The sequence below is a fragment of the Littorina saxatilis genome, unplaced genomic scaffold (assembly GCF_037325665.1).
Source record: "Littorina saxatilis isolate snail1 unplaced genomic scaffold, US_GU_Lsax_2.0 scaffold_2057, whole genome shotgun sequence".
Taxonomy (NCBI): Eukaryota; Metazoa; Mollusca; class Gastropoda; order Littorinimorpha; family Littorinidae; genus Littorina; species Littorina saxatilis.
Genome location: NW_027127800.1, coordinates 1 through 6229, shown reverse-complemented (window position 1 = coordinate 6229; position 6229 = coordinate 1). Strand labels below are relative to the sequence as shown.

Here is a 6229-nt window from a genome sequence, read left to right as displayed (position 1 = left end):
GATATCAGATCCCGATATCAGATTGCAAATCAGGTCGATATCAGTTTGATATCGGATCCCGATATCGGACCGATATCGGATCCCGATATCGGACCGATATCGGATTGCAAATCGGGACGATATCGGGTCGATATCGGATTCCGACATTGGACTAATATTGGTCCGATATCGGTACGATATAGAGAATTGATATTGGCCTAACATCGGAAACCAATAATGGACCGATATCGGGAACCGATAAGGGTGGTGCCCTTCTATGGTGCCCTGGTGGTGCCCTTCCGTCAATTCCTTTAAGTTTCAGCTTTGCAACCATACTTCCCCCGGAACCTGAAAACTTTGGTTTCCTGGAAGCTGCCCGCAGAGTCGATGAAGCAAAACCAGCGAATAGTTGGCATTAATTATCTGATCATCTTTGAACCTCTGACTTTACTTCTTGACTAATGAAAACATGCTTCATGCTTGGCAATTGCTTTCGCACTTGTTCGTCTTTGACCTGCACTAAAACTTGCTGTAATCCGTAAATATTAGATTTCTGGCCCAAGAACAGAAGAAAATTTAAAAGGAGACAGAAATGATAAGATGAAGTAGTTGATAAACATTGTCACACAAGTACAAATGAAAGTGAGTCAATAAACATTGTCACACAAGTACAAATGAAAGTGAGTCAAAGGCAGAATGAGAATAATTTAATAACCAACTGTATCATTGAAAACACATAAGTTACCAATGCAACATAAACAAATTACAACTATCAATTAAAATTCAACAGTTAATACAATTAATAACTGACCTTGTGATAAGATAACTCATCCACTGAAATGTCATCCACTCTGCTGCCAAAGGACGGGCTTGAACCCATGACTCACAGCATTGCAGAGCAGACCACTAACCAATGGGTCCCCACCGAATAATTATGGAGTGTCACGATTCATGTGACCCATCAAAGTCAAAGTATTTAATTCCATAAGGCGATAGCCCCCTTGGAATAAGGAAATAACAATAACTTCACAAAACGCATTCATGAATCAAATTAACACAAAGGAGACGGGAAAATCGTCGCAAACGGATAACCAGTTATGAAATCAATTATAACTAAATAAGTCTTTCGATTTGCAACAAACAACGGACTGGTCACGCAACGGTTCTGTCCAGTCATGATAATCAAAACAAATGATTGTTACGCTCCAATTCTTCACAAGGGTGGGGAACGGGAAATGTTCAGACCATCTCTTTTATCCTCACGGTGCTTTCCTCGCTCATCCTCTGAAACATATCAGCTAGGTTAGACCATTGATGTTCTTTGTCTCCGTCATATCTGGCATCGTCTGTCACCTTCCGCCTATCAGCGTCACTCGCAACAACATCACTCCGCACCATACAGCCTGAATCTGACACTGTCAGCTGCGATTGAAAGTTGGAGACACACAACGTAGCACCACCGACGCACTTTTTCATGGCCGCCTTTGTCGAACATCAAAAACGCAGTATCGCCATTGTTCAGTCGCCACAACAGTCGGTATTGAACGATGTCAGCCCATTCTCCGACATAATTGCACATAGCATTTGTTCCAAAACAGTAGGCCTAGGGAATCCTTGCAGAGGCATTATATCATATATATATGTAGAGGCATTATATCACGTAGAGGCAAAATAACACAAAATGAAGAGAGAGTGAATCCGAGAGGCGTGTTCCTTGCTGGCTGTCAGCACATTAGCACTAATTTTATTTACCATCTTCATCTTAGTCCTCGTCCTCGTTTTCTGTGTTGATCTTCGACATCCTCCCACCATGTAGACGATCCGACAATCCTGTCAACCACTTCGCAAGCACCTGTTCGAATTGCTTGTTGTCGGTTTGAATATGGCGCTTCCTCACGGCCAGCTGCAGTAAAAAGATTAACCGTTATGAGTATGACGCAACAAGATGATCATATAAAATGTTGACATTGTATGAACATGTTTGTGCTTTCATAAGGAGACATGCTGTCTGCAAAACCTCCCTCACCTTTCATTTGTTCTTCACCATTTCTTCCATCACTGGCAGATTTATTTGTCTACATTCAATGTGTGTGTGTGTGTGTGTGTGTGTGTGTGTGTGTGTGTGTGTGTGTGTGTGTGTGTGTGTGTGTAGAGAGGTATTTTTATAAATCTGAAAGAATAAAAACTGTTTATTATGCACAACAGAACCATAAAAGGATTCTTAGTTAAAATCACCATTTTATTTTTACAACAACAATAAAGAAAATCAGCAACCACCTAAACACACACAGTGACACAAACACACACAGTGACACACACACACACCTAAGAAACAAACACACTTTTTAGTCTCATATATTCCAAGAGAAAAAAATACATCAAGTCTCAATAATTAGCAAAACTATCTTCCAAGTTCATAGGCATAGGCGATACTCACTCAACGTTTTACGTGATGCATGATGATCGACTGTTTGGAACACTCTTGAAACCAGTCCAGTTCTGTCTTCCTCCTTCTGTCTTAGTATTGGACTGTCCAGTCAGGATCGTTTCTGATGTTGTATAACATAGTGCTCTAGCAACTGCCTGTTTTCAATCTTCCCAACGCATTTCGCCATTTGTTTACTCAGTAACTGCTGGACAAGTAATTCTGAGTGACCTCCCGTGATCGCCAAGGGACATTACTCTCGGACTTTTCTCTGTCGAATCGAACTCAAGAAAGTTTGTACTGTATTTTTACCGTTTTTAACACTCCTGCAACTTCAAAGCCAGTGTGTCTGCTGATATAAGATAACATGCTGCACTTCAGCATATATCAGGACTACACAATACAGATCTTATGACGCTGAGCGAATGGCAAATGGAACTTTCAGGTAATGTTACTTCACTGTGTGACTTGTGTTGTAAATTCATAATCATATTCATAAGTTCAGAATCCGTTGGCATTGTGATTGTTGACTTATTTTTGATACGAGTCACCAATATCAAAGCAATATCATGCATAACGATTGGAAAGGTGAATTTATCTCTCTTTCTCTTTCTTTCCTGCCTTCTGTCTTTCTAGTTTCTTGCTCTGTCTGTCTTTCTCAGTTTCAGTCTCTCTGTCTGTTTCTCTCTCCCTGTCTGTCTGTCTGTCTGTCTGTCTGTCTGTCTGTCTGTCTGTCTCTCTCTCTGTCTCTCTCTGTCTCTCTCTCTCTCTCTCTCTCTGATATTTTATTTCTCTCTGTCAATCTGATAATTGCCACACATTTTCACACATTTGTTCAATCTCACAGCTTCTGGTCTAATCCATTACTGTACAGTAACATTTATAAGAGATCTCAGAGAGTTATTTTCGAAAATCGTCTTTTCAAAGACACTTTAAACAAGTTTTGATTGACCACTGTTCTCTACTGTAATGCAACTCACACATCAATGCTTTCATTGCAGGGTGGGAGGAATTACCATGAGGATACCAGAAAGCATTCACAGGGATGTAAACTACAAGTTACAACCCTGACAAGTGACATTCTGGCTTTTGAGGCCAAGTAAGTGTGTGTGTGTGTGTGTGTGTGTGTGTGTGTGTGTGTGTTTGCAGGTAAAATCCACGTTAACGCTTGATGAATGTTCCAGCAGTCATATTATATTTATAACTGAAAATCATTTATGAGAGAAGGCAGTGTTGTTGTCAGGCTTCGGTCTGGGGTCATTAATACATGCTTATGACGCATTGTTCTAAATCTTGGCTGGTCGACCATCACATCAATTTCGACATAAAGAACTATAAGAGGTCTTCTGACAGAACAATTTGTTGTAGCCGGGACATCTGGACCTATACATATTTTTAGTCCAGGTCCAACTGACATATTATTGTCTTACTCTTACTCAGTCTTAGTCTTGGAAAAAACTTCGGGAAGGTGTTCTGTGTGTGTTGGGGGGAGGGGGGGGGGGTTGTTATCCATGCCAGGCAGCATTGACTAAGAGCATTTCATTCAAACACAGAAGAATGCTATCAAAGTTAGCATATATATACACACAAGTAAATTCAACAAATATTGGCATAATGCAAAGACAATGTAAACCTTACTTACCTTCAGTTCTATATTTAGCAAAGAGCATTAACAAAGAAGACATAATTATAGTGTTTACACTGAAGTTCTCAAATCACACTGAATTCTTTATGTTTTAAGATTGTTGCATTCTCTGTCTTTGCAGATGTCATAGCATTTGGAGCAGATCTTCAAAGTCTCCTATTGCAGACATGCCATCGTCTGCACTGGTTGTATCAACAACTTTTTCCAAGGCTGGTGCTGCAGATTTAACAAGTATATATCGTCTGCTGCAAACTCAACATTAACAACTTCTCTGTCTGCTCCTGCTTCGAATTCAACAATTCTTGTTGTCTGGTGCTGCTGCAAAGTGAATGACTTCTTCGTTTGCTGCTGCAGGTTTAACAAGTATATCGTCTGCTGCAAATTCAACAACTTCTTTGTCTGCAGATGACGCTACAAATTCAACAACTTCTGTGTCTGCTCCTGCTTCAAATTCAACAATTCTTTTTATCTGCTGCTGCAAAGTGAATGACTTCTTCCTCTGCTGGTGGTGTTGCAAATAACCTCATCTTTCCTTGTGTCTCTGGCATCATTCGGATACATGTACAAGATACCTAGCTGTGCGAAGACTATTTTTTTTAAACCCAAAAGATGGAATAGAATTGGTAAATTTCTAGGTACAGAACCTAAAAGTGGGATACATGTATCCAAACTCACTTCCAGAAACTTTAGAACTGATTCAACTTCCGACATTTTTATCATGGTTTTATGGTGTGTGTTTTTTTAAATGTACAGTATATATCATGGAAATGATGAATAAATGTTTAGAACATATTCTCACAACATATTTCTAATGGTTTTATTTATTTGTCTTTTGTTTTGTTTCATGTTAGCATGCACACTTCCTTCTTCTTCTTCTCCCACGTACACTCGTGTTTTTGCACGAGTGGAATTTTACGTGTATGACCGTTTTTATGTGTGGTTCTTTTTATGTTTGCACTCAACATAAAAAACACACGTTTGAATAACTTGAATCTAACCATTATATTGTGCTTTTTATTTGGTAAAATTGACATTAGCCGTAAACGAAAATTAACTTTAATTTAACTTTATATTATGGTTTTGTTTTAATGAACGTTAATTTAATGTTAATTTAACGTTAAATTAACGTAAAAACTAAACGTTTATCTCATGAGCAAACTTGGAATCCAATATCGGACCGATATCGGGCAGATATGGGATATCTTGGTCTGAGGGAGAAAAAAAATTCTAATAAAAAGTTTAATTATAGTTTTATTTTGGTTCTTTGTATCGGACCTATATCCAATATTGGCCCAATGTCGTAATCCTATATCGACCCGATTTGAAATCCGATATCGGGATCCGATATCGACCCGATATCGTATCCCGATATCGGTCCGATATCGGTCCGATATCGGGGTGCTGGCTGGATATCTCGGACCAAGATATCCGATATCTGCCTGATATCGGTCGGATATTGGATTCCAAGTTTGCTCATCAGATTAACGTTAAATTAACGTCAACTTTATTGGCCCAATGTCGGAATCCAATATCGGTCCGATATCGACCCGATATCGTATCCGATATTGGTCTGATATCGTGCCAATATTGGTGTGATGGATGGGATTGTATTGGCGATGATGTGAAAGCTTGGAATCCAATATCGGACCGATATCAGAATATCTTGGTCCGAGGAAAAAAAATAAAAATCTCAATAAAAAATTTAATTATAGTTATATTTTGGTTCTTTTTATTTTCGCACTCAACGTAAAAAAACACATGTTTAAATAACGTTAATCTAACCATTATATTATGCTTTTTATTTGGTAAAACTGACATTAGCCGTAAACAAAATTAACTTTAATTTAACGTTATATCCGATATCGGTCCGATATCGGTCCGATATCGGATTCCAAGTTTGCTCATCAGATTAACATTAAATTAATGTTAACTTAATTAAAGTAAAAAGTTAACATTAATTTAATGTTAATCTGATGAGCAAACTTGGAATCCGATATCGGTCCGATATCGGTCCGATATCGGATTCCAAGTTTGCTCATCAGATTAACATTAAATTAATGTTAACTTAATTAACGTAAAAAGTTAACATTAATTTAACGTTAATCTGATGAGCAAACTTGGAATCCAATATCGGACCGATATCGGACCGATATCGGATATCTTGGTCCGAGATATCCGGT

At 38.5% G+C, this 6229-nt stretch overlaps 2 long non-coding RNA genes across 2 annotated transcripts; one reads left to right on the top strand and one right to left on the bottom strand.

Annotated features, from left to right (window-relative positions):
• Positions 1 to 671: 671 nt before the first annotated feature.
• LOC138956168 (uncharacterized) lies at positions 672 to 2639 on the bottom strand. The gene is made up of 2 exons (XR_011452530.1): positions 2417 to 2639; positions 672 to 1882 (listed from the first exon to the last, which is right to left on the bottom strand). It is a non-coding gene; the product is annotated as an uncharacterized lncRNA (long non-coding RNA).
• A 23-nt stretch (positions 2640 to 2662) lies between these two features.
• On the top strand, positions 2663 to 5716 carry LOC138956169 (uncharacterized). Its single transcript, XR_011452531.1, has 3 exons — positions 2663 to 2849; positions 3406 to 3503; positions 4171 to 5716. It is a non-coding gene; the product is annotated as an uncharacterized lncRNA (long non-coding RNA).
• The last annotated feature ends 513 nt before the right edge of the window (positions 5717 to 6229 follow it).